Raw genomic sequence first — 13,656 nt, 5'->3', positions numbered from 1 at the left:
ACAAATACACTTTCCACAATTCACAAGCACAGTTGAATACATAATAATTAACGGTAAATGCACACGCTTGCACACACACACACACGCACGCACACACACAAAATTGTGGATGTATTTGTGAATATGTTTGAGACAAATCTCTGCCCGTACTGAAAGGCTGAAGGAAAGCAGTCATATTAATTATACTGGAAAAAATGTGTGAATCACTGTGACAACATGCCGCCCTCCTGTTCATTTGGTTAAGTGATCAGTAAATGAATAACTGGTTTTCCCAGCATCCTTAGGGTTGATTAAGGAGCCCCGCCCCCTGGCCCGCCTTCCTTTTCCTAACAAAAGCTCACTATACACCCAATTACCAAGATTAAAATGAGAGAAACAGCCTTTTGCTCACAGTTTAGGCAAAGTAACGTTTGAAAAGAGTCTCATTAAAGTGTAACATTATCTCTTGCTTCTTCTCACACACTTCATTTGCCTTAATGACATGTTCAACCTCTGCTACGTTTGTAACCATCTATATATGAGTTTGGAAGATGTCTGACTGATAATACATGTACATATTGAGTGTTTACATGTGTGTTTTCTGGAGGAAATGATGAAAAAAGCTTCCTTTCCCAGCATGCACTGACATAAACACACTTCCAAGACTCTCCCTTGTGGGGTTGGCCATAAAAAAGAATAATTTCAATATTTTGTTCATGCTGTTTTAATGTAACCCTTTAATCTGCAATGGAGCCCACGGGGCTTCTAACCCAGCAGAGCCTGGAGTGCAGGAGCCCCTATTGTGGTCTCCATCAATCACTCGCTCATTATGGCAGAGCAATAAATGCCCTGGCCTGTAGGGAGCAGCTTTACCCCAGCGTCACTCTGCCAACCCGACTGCCACCACCACTGAATCAATAAAATACAACACTTTTCACTCACTCACTCAGTATCTATGGCTTTAATCAGATGTTTCCTATAGCGCAAAAAAGAAATACATAAAATGAAAAAATCTACTTGAAAAAAAAAGTATGATGAGCAACTCCAACAGTTTTTCAGTCAGAGGGTTTTTTTTTTGTCTTTTTCTGGGAACAAATAAAGAAAACACTTGTTGAACATATGTTGCTGATTTAATGTAAGTGAAGATTTTTTTTATTTGAAAAATAATAATAATAATGGAACAAAAACTGCAACTGGAATAAAGAAGATGATTGATTAAAAATATGACTTTCTTCTTGTAATATCAAGACCTTATTCTCATCACATTCTGATTTTATTGTCGTTATATTCTGACTTCATTCTCATAATATTTTGACTTATTATCATAATAGTAAAACCATTTTATCATAATTTTCTGACCCAGTTCTCATTTGAAGGTAAGAAAAAAGTTAACAAAAATGTCAAGGTATATATATATGCACACGCACACACACACACATACATACATACATACACATACACATTTTGTGTATGATACTACTGTCTACTTTGAAGCAATAGGCCCTTTAATCCATAAATCATTGACTCACTCTATAATGTATTTTTACATTACATTTTGGTGGAATTAATTAATTAACTTCCACACATCATCGTTTAAAAAAAAATCCATCCACACAAAACCGTAGAAATGTGATATCGACAAGTGAATGGACGTCACTCTCTGCTATTGGCAGCTTTATGTATTGGGGTCCCAAGTGCATTGTTATAGCTTTGCACACCTGCCTAACAGTGTTTGAGACGCGGTCCATGTCGACCTGTCTGATGTGAGACCAAACAGGCCTCCTACAGCGGGCCACCGGAGAGGGTAGATGGCACAGACGGCACGTGGCACTGTGGGCCCCAGGGACGCGCCGAGCAACACGGCCGGAAACCTACCCTGCAGCACCCCCGAACCATATCGGCCCCACGCAGCACGGCCGCACCCCCCACTCCACAGGCACAGCGGAGCACCAGCCACACCTCTCAGCGGTCTACGGGGCGTCTCCCCCCGCATGTCCGGCCCCCAAGCATGCGCCCACACCAGGACCGGCACAGACCAGCACAGGCCCGCACGGCCCCACGATATAACATTGTCCACAGGGAGGTGGCCCCGGACCCCCCGACGAGAGAGGACGCCAGCAACCACCCAAGCAGGGCCACCCTGCACAGACTGACAAGCAGGCAGACCCAAGCACCCCCAACCAAGCACCGCTACCCCACACCAATGCCGCCAGCAATGTCCCTGTCACATTTGAAAAGTTAAAACTCTGGTTATCTATGTCTAAACCAGAATTTTCCCAAGTCTGGTCTGTGTTTTCCAAAAGCCTTGTTTTTAGTGACCTTATACTCCGTTTTTGTGTGGGTGACAGAAAAATATATTCATTTTAGCAGATGTGTGGTCAGGGTCTAAGAGACGAGTCCTCCCTGAGGAACTGGTCCTGTTGACCCTCCTGTGGTGAGTCGTTACTACAGCTTTAGCAGGAAAACCATCAGCAGAGTTTAATTCCCTGCAGTATTGATGGAAGCATGTTGGCATCCACACACATTCCCTGTTTCTCATTCATGTCTTCAAGACTATTCACCGTTGGCACCATTGTCTCTGAAAAAAGACTCTGGAAGTTGTTTTTATATTTCAATTTAGCCGTTTTCACCTCATTCATTGTGTGTCGCTGCAGCGGGAGAAGCGTCCGAGCTCCGCTGAGGGAAATCAGCAGAATTCCAATCATGGTTTCATTCAGCCTGAGCGCGGCAAACTGCCAAAGGTATCAGGGGTGCAGACAATGTGGTATCTGCTCCGTCCTACAGGCTCGTCAAATCTCAGCTCAGCTTTAATAGCTTTTCTCGCTCCACAACAATGGAGACACAAAGAGTCCCGTAATAAAGACAGGATGAGCCAATCATTCCACAATCTCAATACAGATGGTGCTTTTAATACAACCGGCTTTTCACAAGCAGCTCTCATACGCTGCCAATGGAACAAGGAGCAAGTCATTTACAGGCTGGGAGGAATGTAGAGAGCGTTGGTAGAGGAGTTCCAGTTACATTAGCAGCAGGAAAGCTTTTCTAATTACGGAGGAAAACATGTCCCTAACAAGTGTGTGCTGTGCTGTAATGTAACCCTGAGCCCTGAGCCACACCCAGTGCAACATTCATCACATTATTCATGCTTTGGGTGACACGCAATAAGACCCAAACCATCATTAGTTAACATTTCACCGAGCGTCACCACAGAGATCTAACACAGTCCAAAGGCAAACTGCCGCTCGTTGGCAGTCATGACATGTGGCATGTGATGTGAGATCCATATGTAGGATATAAAAAGCTCCTTCAAATATAGGCGGGCAGGTGGCGTGGGCTGAACAGCACAACACATGCATGGACCAATCAGTGAGCTCGGCGTGCTACAAAGTGGAACGTGGAGTTGAAAGTTGGACGCTGGAAAAGAAAACAGGCTTTTATCCAAATGTGGAAATGCATGACCATAAAGAATGAATTAAGGATAAATGTTGTTTCTTTGACTACAACATGAACGTCGAGCTATTGGCAATAAATGACCAAAACAAATCAAAATATGTTCACAGTAAATATGAGCAGAAGTACTAGTCTTCAGTACTCAAGTAAAAGTATAGATACTTGAATACAAAATGACTCTGGTAAAAGTAAAAGTATTGAAGTTGCTCCCGTACAATTAAATGCTATTAAAAGTACAACAAGTGTACCTTCAATAATAAGACAGGGTTTATAAACCAGCTAATTTCATATATATATATATATATATATATATATATATATATATATATATATATATATATATATATATATATATACAGTATATATATATATGAGGAAATATGTTACTTTTTAGACCTTGCGTCTTTTTACTTTGTGATGTCATCTTTGAAGGTCTTAAAAGTAATAAGCTTATTTTTTAAATGTAAGGAGTAGAAAGTACAGATATTTGTTTTGAAAAATAAGGAGTAAAAGTAAAAAGGTGCCAAAAAATTAAATACTCAAGTAAAGTACAAATACTAGAAAAAAACTACTTAAGTACAGTAACGGAATATTTGTTACTTGTCACCTCCATCACTGTCAGGTTTGGATCTACAACCAAACTAGACAAACACAGACTACAAAGAATAATCAGGACTGTAGAAAAGATCAATGGTGTTGATCTGCCCTCCATTCAAGACTTATACCTGTCCAGGGTCAGGAAACGGGCAGGTAGCATCACTGCAGACCCCTCACACCCTGCACACAATCTGTTTAAACTCCTCCCCTCCGGCAGACGCTACAGATCACCGTACGCCAAAACTACCCGCCATAAAAACAGTTTCACTCTGATCAACACTAAACAGTCAAAGAGTGTCAGACCTGTTTCTGTGAAATAACCCTGGAACTAAACATAACAACCCTGGATCAACCTGTCACTGAGAATGTTCATGGACATAAACGTATACTATTTCATTTAAATATTCACCTGCACTACTCATCAATGCACTACTGCACTATTATATTATTATTATTATTATTATTATTATTATTATTATTATTATTATTATTATTATTATTATTATCTTGTTGTTGTTATCTTGTTATTTTATTTAGTTTTGCACATATTTGTCTAACTACTGTTTATATTTATGTTTATATATTTATTTATTTATTTCTAGTTGATTGTTATTATTTAATGTTTACACTTTTAGAGAGAGCACAGTTCAACAAGTCAAATTCCTCGTGTGTATAACATATATTACTTGGTCAATAAAGTTGATTCTGATTCTGATTCTGATTCTGATTCTCTGTAAGCAACGTTCAGACTTTTATTGTCTTTACACAGTGGAGTGAAACAAAACAGTGTGCAGAAATACAAGAGCTATTTACAGAAGATAAATATAAATAATAAGATACAAATTAAACTGAAAGATAAAGATTCACAGATAAATAAATATAAATATAAAAGCTACTTACAGAAGAAAGAGGTAATAAAATAAAGATTTATGGATAAAGTATGAAACATATATATATATATATATATATATATATATATATATATATATACAGACGATGTCATGCACACAGGACAGATTCTGTTTCTTCCCTTTCACAATAAGAGCCTTGGACATTAGCTCTATAGTGGAGTTTATTCTACTGTTGGCTTTATTTAGTGTAAAACCTACGCGAGACAAATAAAAGGTCTTTTTTTTGTTTTTTTTCTTACTTATATCTTTATACATTGGTAATGTTGTCATGTCAGGTTGGTTTGGGTTACTACAATTATTTTTTCGAAGCCTTTCACTGATACTACACACGTCATTCCATGGTTTCACATGTAATTAAAGGAAATGATAAGGAAGGAAGGCAGGTAGGAACTTTAAAAATAAGGAAACTCTTAAGTTTCAACAATATCATCTTTATTTCTCATACTTTATGAAATTATTTAATTTTGAAATTACCCCTTTTGAGATATTTAAAGGAAAATCATTGTGTTCCTTTTTTAATAGCCACCAGTGTTGGAAATTAGTGAGAACCACTGGCCCCTTAATTTAGCAAAGAATGTCCCCAACAACATTGTTCCACGAGTCAAATTTCCCCACAAGTCATTAAATCACAAACGGCCACCGATTTGCTTATGGTAAGATATAATATTTGTGGCTATAAGCTTGTCCCCATGTTGAAATAAATGTTAGCATAAAACTAACGTTTACACTCTCTACAATGGCCTTGGTTTTTGCCTTTTTTTAGCTCCTCTTCCTGCCGATTGTTTCATATTTCCCATCTAAGAAACGGAGCGCTACCTGCTGTGGCTGCTCCCCAGTATTCCCGTTCCTGTCCCTCCATGTGATGTGTGATTGTCTTTCATGTTTCTTGGTCGGGATGTAACTGAAACTGAATTGACCCTCGGGGATAAATAAAGTTTTCTGAATCTGAATCTATTCATCCATCCAATGTGTGAAATGAAATATATTTTATTATAGTTAATGTTCACAAAATAAAGCTGGCCCCATTCGACAATAATGTAACTATTGTGATTATTACACCTAAATATCCTGTTAGTACTGCTCTCAGTAATTAATGATTAAATTATTTTGTCTGATCTGATTTAATTTTTTAATTTTTTAATAAATGATTATAAATTAGAGGAAATAAATGAGTTGTTTACAATAACACTAATAGAGTGACCAGCATGCACAAATAAATGCCATCAAATATCAGCCCATGAGCTCTTTGAGTCAGCAGTTATTGTAGCCTGTTTTAATGCTTTAACTGAATCAGATTCTAGAGATTATGTATTCAATTTGATTTGTGTCTAAAGAACATGTTTACACTTTAAGTTGGGATTTTTTTTTCTAAATATCTTATTTTGATTTAGTTAGAAACAGTAGGTCTATTAAACTTCTAGTTTACCACTGTTTGCATTGCTGTTTGTAAGGTTTTGTTTTATGTGACATTTACAGACTGTTGAAAGCTAAAAAAAATTAAAAAAAACAGTTTCCCTTATATCTGTCTTTTTCTTTCTGTAATAGCTACCGTACAACTTACAAACCTCTCTCTGAAAAATGCTTTTCATTTATTTGCGTTGGTATGGAGGTAAATTTGTGTCTTTATTATTCAATAAAAACAACTTTTCAATCAAAAAAAGTGTACTGTGACGCTGGTGTGAGTTAGAACTTCTACGACACTTTTGCAAAAACAATTACAGCTTTTTTGAGGGCAGTAAAATGTTTATTTTGCATGTTGTAAATACCGCTAACAGCAGCTGTCAACGCGCACGGAAGTTGATCACAAGAAACAAGGAGCACCAGTAGATTTATTACACCACCTCTGGTTACACATATCATGTGCATGTTTTACGTAACATAAATTTTTTGGTTTTGATTTATTAATGTATTAACTCACTCAGTGCCATTGACGAGATAACTTGTCATTTGCGTTTTTTCACGGGGATTACTAGAAAACATCCTGGCAGAGGTCACTCATCAATATCTAAGCTGTGGGGTGTTGTAGTGACCAACTGTGCCCTGAAGATGACAGCAGTACACCTTTAGATGAGAGATTAGCCACTGATGCAACCCAGCAAAGGAGGAAGAAGCAGGAAAAGAAGGGAGATTATGGCGCTACAGAGTGATATTGTGATGTATCCAGCAGCTCACAGTTCCACACACTAACACAGAACATGTGTGGATGAAAAGACCATCAACTAACAGGGCTAAACGTGTCATCGCTACGTGTTGGGAGGAGGGGGGAGGGGTACAAAATACCCCCAGCCTGTGAGCCAGATTGCAAAATAATAGTTGACACGTAGGAGGCAGCAGCGCACCTTTGGATGAGAGATCATACATGCTCTGCAGAGCTAAGAGAGAGAGGAGGAAAGGCGTTTACGAGACAGAAAATGGCGCTACGTGCAGAGCTGATGTTCACAGCAATGCATTCTTGACCAGAGCATGTGTGGAACTCATCGAGTGTGGCGATGGTGAGATAAAACGGGGAACGCAGTGATATTCTGTATGTCTGGGAGGAAGAGGAAGTTGCGTGTGTGCAGACTGATGGGAGAAAAAACTTAGAGGAATGCCAAAATACACTAAGAAATCCATTCAACTCTGACTCAGATAGATAAAAAATAATAATTTTGCCATCAAACGCCTGGTCTCAGTGTTTTTTTGTTTGTTTTTGTTTTATATAAGGAAACGATGTTCAGATGTTAGAGTTGTCACTAAAGAAATAAAATAGCTTTAAAGTCACTGACAGGGTTTTTTAGAAAAAGCCTTTTTTTCTCAGCTTTTTTCTCTGAAACTGAAGATTTGTGTAAAACTTGCTCTATTCAACAGCTGATTACAAAAGAACGAAGATTTCAGATAGTCATAGTAAAAAATATTCTGTGGATCTTTAAAATCAGACAAAATGCTCAAAAACGGCTGGCACTGAGGGGGGTAGAAAATCTGAAAATGGCTGGCACTGAATGAGTTAATAATAATTCAATTCACCAGTAATGAGACTCGTGCGTTGCTTCTTTTTATGTCCGAACAGGGAGCAAAAGTCCGCCCAGTCACCATTATCTGGATACTATTTGGACCGTAACACTGTTCGGTAAAGTTGGCAGATATTCACAGATTCAGACTTCCAGCATCAATAACTCTTTAACGAAAAGTCATCGACATAAATTACACATCTGCCATCAGTGTGAGGTGGACAACGTGATACATTTTTTATCAAACGCAGCAGAGTAAAAGTCTGTCTGTCTGTCTGTGTGGTGAGATTTAATTTTAAAACAAAAACGCTACTTGTTTGGTTTTTGTTTTGTTTTTTTTCTTTCCTGTTTCTGGCTTTAAATTAATAAAACAAAAAAGGGTTTTTCTGTTTTAAAATTAAATCTTGTTCTGTTTGTGTGATATTTGGGTGTTTACGGGGAAACTAGGACGAGAGCTTATGTCTGGTTTTTGATTTTGCTGTAATTCTGTTTTGGTTTTAACTCAATAAAACAATATAACTAAACTGTTTATTTATTACTTTATTTTGGTTTTAAAACAGAATAACCAAAGAACAAAGGTACACGGATTTGATGATACTTCCTCTTTGTTTTAGTCCGTCCCCTTTAGTTTAATCCAGTGTTTGTGTTGCTGCAGCGGATTACCTCATCTGTTAAAAATGGCAAGGTGATGCATGTGGAGGGATAAAACATTTATCGGAGGACGATTTTTCATTACAGCAAGGGTAGCACCTCTATCAATATTTCACTAGACCTGCCACAGTGTGTCAGCGTGTCGTGTGCAAGTGCTGGAGCATACATGTGTTCCTGTGATGACTCAACATCCTCAAACCAACTATTCAAAAATAAACATTCAACACAAGTATGAAAAAGTTCTAACATATAGGATTAAAAAGCTGATCAAGCACATACATTCCAAATGATTTTTTACTGCAGTCTTCTTTCCTCGCAGTATGTTCAGCTGTCACAGGTCTTTGGAGTTTACACTGCTGGTTTTAGTCCCTCGCATCAATTATTGATGGAGTGAGAGACGAGAGGCAGAGGCTCTGTCCTCAGATTTAGAGTGCATGGGAAAAAAGAAAAAAGGCTTTTTCTGCTCCATCGTTTCCATTTCTCACCATTCTTCATTTGTTTTTTGTTACAGAGAAAAGATCATAGAAAACTAGGCCAGGGGCCACATGTGGCCCTCGGTTTAACTTTGTGGGAGGCACAAAATGACCCCAAAAACACACAAAACAACCAAAAAAAAAAAAAATGAAATGCACAAATATACTCCAAAAGCACATGTCATCTTCAAATACTAATAAATGACTGCACAAAATGACAAATAAAACAATCAGAATGACTAAAAAATACATGACAACTCAAAAAACAAAACAAAAAAAGCACACAAAATGACTCCAAAAACACACGAAACAACTACAAATACACAAAAAACTACTGTTTTTTTAAATGATAAAACCATTTAATGAATTAATAAATGCTCGGTCACTAGATGTCAGTGAACCACATCAGACCTTGTTAAACTATCAATCCTAGAGGCATTTTAACTTGGACGATGATTGCATTTCATTTTCATAAAACATACTGGGTACTTTTATAGACGTATGTGGTTACTTTTATTTTTTTTAAGAATTTAAGAACTTAAGAGAATCAGAATCTGTTGTAGAAGCAAAAGTTAAACTTTTTAAAAAGCCATAATTTAACAAGAAAAAGAAATAGAATTAAACCATAATATTACAAGAAGAAACTCAAAATTTATACCTTTTTATTCATTTATTTTTTTCTTCTAACATTATTACAACTTCATCCTTTATTTTCTAACTCTCGAAATAAGAAAAATCTTCAATGTGCCGTTAAACGCAGTCGTATAAATGTGGTGAGATGACGTGGGTGTTAAATTCTCTGGGTGAGAGAAGAAGTGGGAGAGAAAGACAGGATTGCGTATGAATTTTTGAAGTGCTGAGGAGGGGGAGTTATCCCAGAAGTCCTTGTGATGAGTAGTGCTGTATAAATATTTTCCTTCAATACACAACCGTGTGACATGAGCTGCAGAGAGAAGAGGAAGAAGAAGAAGCATGGGAAGTCCTTCCACTTCCTCTCAGTCAAAGTGGGTCAGGATTAGACAGCACTGGGAAAACACACACACACACACACACACACACCACAGTGGAATGTGAAGTCAGTGCAGACGAGGACGCTGCAGGAAAAGTCAATGATTAATTTATCTGATGAGTGGTTGCACCGTTAGGAGAGGCTTTCCAACACTTCATTTAGATCTGAAGCTTTATCCAGTTTGGTTTCAAAGTGTAAGACGTGATGAAGCAGCGAACTCTGGGTGAACACATGAAACCTCAGTCTGCCCCAAACACGACCAAAGATGGGTTCTGTATAGAGCAGTGGTTCTCAACATGTTCAGCCCCCAAAGACCCCCAAAATAAAGGTCCCAGAGAGCGGGGACCCCCACTGTACCTGAAGGTGGTTGAACACAGACATGAACATTGAAGAACAGTCATGTGGAGACAGGACCATCTATAAGGGGGAATAAAGGGGAGAGATTTTTGGGGTCCATCCATAAAGTCAGTAAAATGATGGTCCATAGTTCTATGAATCTGTAATAACCACATTTATTTATTCATCTGAATAATATCCACTGTTATCCAGGAACGTTTAATAATATTTGTCCAACAGTATACAGCAGTGGTTCTAAAACTTGTTTTGCTCAAGTTCCCCCTTTTCTCTAACTTAACGTAGGACTACACATTTTGCTCAGAATTCTGTGAAAAAACAACTATAAATCATAATGAGGGAATGAATGAATAAGTGATAACACATTTTAAAGAATCTCATTTTGTAAATAAATGGAATGGAACTGTATTTAGTGCTTCCTGGATATATTTATTTCATTAGTTTTTATCATTTCTAATTATCTCCCTCCTGGTGTGGGACCAGGACAGTTCATGTTCTAATCAAGATCATTTCTATCATCATTTTGTGTGTTTTGTTGTTCTTTGTCTGCTTTTATTATTCAGTATATTTTATCTTATTTTACGTGTGCTTTTTTTCATCATTAACATTTTTAACTAGACATAAACATGATAAAAACACAAACAAACCATGTTTTAATGCTTTCATTTGTTAATTTTCCTCTCTCTCCTTCTCTCGCTCTCTCTCTCTGAAGTACCCCCTGTACATGCACCCTGATTTGAGAAACACTGATATATAATCATCTTAAAGATGTAAATCCTTGTTTTAATTAGAAATAAAATGGGTTAAAAGTGACCAAAAATGGTGGAAAAGGAGATGAAATGTGATTTTAAAAACCACAGAAATGGATTAAAAGTTGCAAATTAGTGGTCAAAAACACACAGAAAAAGTGGTAAAAAAGGGTTCAAAGTGTCAATATTGGGTTAAAAGTGGCTGAAATGGAGGTGGGGGGTTGGTGTAATGTCATTTAAAAAGTAGGAACAATTAGTCTATGCTTTAAAATAACGGGCATGACAAATCGTAAATGTGGTAAAATTGGCAAAAATAAACATGAAATATGGTGAAAAGAGGTTAAAGGTGACAATAACGGGTCAACATACAGTATGTGAGATTAGGTGGAAAAAGTGGTGGAAAGAGTTTATAAGTGCAGAAAATATCCTGAAAGTGAAAAAAAATGTGCTGAAAAGGCATTGAAATGTGATAGAGAAGTGACAGAAATGGGAGTAAAATGCAAAATTTCATATTTAATGCAAAAATGCATTAAATATGAAAATAGGTTAAAATATTGGTGGAGTTGCAGAAAAAGGGTAAAAATCTGATAAAATGGGCTCAAACTGTTAAAAAAAATATTTCTAGTTTCTTGAAGACATCTGGCGACCCTGTCCCAGTGTCTCCTGACCCCAAATGGGGTCCTGACCCCAAAGTTGATAACACAAGGTATAGGTTCTAATAGTGTTAAAGCTCCAATAAACAAGCAGGGTGGACTTAGGGAGTCTCTCTCACACACACACACACACACACACACACACACACACACACACACACACACACACACACACACACACACACACACACACACACACACAGGTTTATTCCTGTGATGTAATGCTGAGAGGTTATCGGGTTCATGAACAGATGACTTTAGCTGGTAACCACTGCCACCTAGTGGTTTTCATCTGTTTGCTGTGGGAAATGATGAAGAAAGATGTTTGAAGGAAGTAGTAGACACAACACAGCTGATCATGGAGTCAGATCAGTGTTCGTCAGCTGTTTAATGAGTAAGAATGATGATCTCAAACAAACGAGACAAGAGAAAATGTGGTTTTCCTACTTCACCTGACAACAAGACTCAACTCAACAACTCAAATAATTCATGTTTGATTGAAAATAACATTAGTTTTAACATCTTCACTCTTCTTTGTCAAAATGATTTCTGCCAATTATAACATGTTGAAAAAAAAGGAACAGCAAGAGCAAAGTGCAATACAGTAAATGAAGGGTCGAATGACGATTGAAATGAGAATGGACGACAATCAATGATCAATAATAATAATAATAATAGGGTTATACCAACACATCTCCAGTTTCTTCTGAAATGTACCAATTGTTCCGTTATTATTCAATAAACACACTGTAACTTATTAGTTTGATGGATTAATATTTTTTTGAGACATGGACAATTTAGTGGGGGGGGGGGGGTATGTGTCGATTTTCACACACCCTTATTTTTCTTCCATTTTCAGCTTCCAATATCTCAGGAACTACATCACATATGAAACTGAAATTTGGTATAATATTAATTCTATTACTCTTAATTACTCTCTCAGAATATACAAAAAGATCTGATGTACATCGTATCTGGTGGACATGACATGCAAACCCCTCAAAATTGGAAAAAAGTATGAAGTTGTATAAAACAATTTCTTGGGATATGAAACTATTTTTTCATTACGCGACTTCATTTTTTATTTGGACCCCAACATTGGGTTATTTCACCACTCGTGAATATTGAAAATCCTTTACATGAGGCCATTGTGTATTATCATTTACTCTGTAATCATTTTTATGATAAAGTCGGTCTATTTACAGGTTAAATGTCTCTAAGAGTTTCTTTAAACAAAGATAATTTTTTTTCTAATGCTGCCAACTTAGGAAATTATGGGGGTGCTACAATAAACTTGCAAAACGTGTTTTTCGTCTCAATTTTAGTCAGCAGCCAGGCTTAGAGAGAATTTTTTGATGTCAACACATTTTTATTTGTTTCAATATTTTTGCAAACCTTGGGATCCTTACAGGAACCATCGAAACACACAGTTACTACTTGAAGTCCTCCATTAAAGGTGCAGTCTGCAACTCTTATAAAAGAGACTTTGTCATATTTGTAAAAAAAAAAAAACAGACTCATTGAGCCCCGCCCCCTGCTGCTCCTGCAGCCTTTGGCAGATTGCCAGAATGCACCGCGAACGAGCAAAAAGAACCAATCACAGCCAGTGTTTGATGGGCTAACTGACAGATGTTGCTCATATGCCCCGCCCCTTTCCTGGTGCTGGAGCGCCGTCTTTTTTAGTGTATGGTCTGGAGGAGTAGAAGATGGAATTGGTGACTTTTCTGCTTGAAAGGTAATTACTGCTGCTTGATTTACATAATGTTTTATTTGTAATTGTTACACTAGAACTCTGTGGTGCATGTGTTGTTCATGTGCACGCAGCAGCCTCCGTTTGGGCTGC

Source organism: Gouania willdenowi, chromosome 13 (assembly GCF_900634775.1).
Source record: "Gouania willdenowi chromosome 13, fGouWil2.1, whole genome shotgun sequence".
NCBI lineage: Eukaryota > Metazoa > Chordata > Actinopteri > Blenniiformes > Gobiesocidae > Gouania > Gouania willdenowi.
This window is presented reverse-complemented; position numbering follows the sequence as displayed.